Genomic DNA, 979 nt, shown 5'->3' with positions numbered 1-979 from the left:
GAGTAATGGCCGACAGTCCACCATCCTCGTGCACCACTCACCTGAAAGTACCTAAAATTAGGACAGTAATTCCAAACAGTGTTATATTGCGAACACTTCAGCCACGCGTGACAGTGTACGTCTCACTGATGAACGTGCCCTAAGCATTGTAGATACTGATCCCAATACCAGTTCGTCTGAGGACATAAACTAGACACGCTGTTGAAGGTGTTAGTTTGTATTTACAAGAGATCTTCCAGGCTACTATCGTCAAGACCAATACCAGTTTCGTCTGAAGGAGATGCACGAACACAGTTTCCTCTGAGGAGCTCGGAAGAACTTCCCCTCGAGCTTTATCAAGTTCCTTCAAGACAGGGGAAAACACGGGATAATTCTCACAGAAGAAAAATTCCTCTCCTCCAACTACGAGAGAGACGAAACAAAAACAACGCGGAGAACATCCGCCTCGAACAACGCAAAGAACGGGGACACGGAATACCATTTCCTCTGGAACAAAAATATCACAAATCAAACGAAGATCCCTTTACGCCAGCACTCCAAAACCCTCCTGTAGCCGAGTGCACAGAGCCACCCTACCCCCGACACCTTCTCCTACATGCTCCCTTACCCCCGACACCTCTCCCCTACATGCTCCCCTACCCCCGACACTTCTCCCCCCCACATGCTCCCCTCCCCCAACAGCAGCCTAGAACGAGCGTGTAAAGTAGCGCGGTAACAGCCAGCAACCGGGCTCTGTAACGAGATAAAAGGTGGCCTCTTAACATTTACTGCGCTAGCCTGGTTACACGCACCTCTCCGCGTTGTCAGGCTACACGCGAAGGGAGCTCTCGCATCTGGTGCCGTTGATCGCGTGCGCTGAGGAGGCTGGGAATGATGCTATTCATTTCACTGCAATTGAGACTCGTTGCTTGCTCTTGCCGTCTGCCGTTGTCCCTGCTCTGGATGGGATAGGGTGTTAGGGCCCTGTTGCTACGTATCA

Source organism: Penaeus monodon, chromosome 27 (genome assembly GCF_015228065.2).
Source record: "Penaeus monodon isolate SGIC_2016 chromosome 27, NSTDA_Pmon_1, whole genome shotgun sequence".
Classification (NCBI taxonomy): domain Eukaryota; kingdom Metazoa; phylum Arthropoda; class Malacostraca; order Decapoda; family Penaeidae; genus Penaeus; species Penaeus monodon.
The sequence above is the reverse complement of the archived record's forward strand: the minus strand, read 5'-3'. Positions refer to the sequence as shown.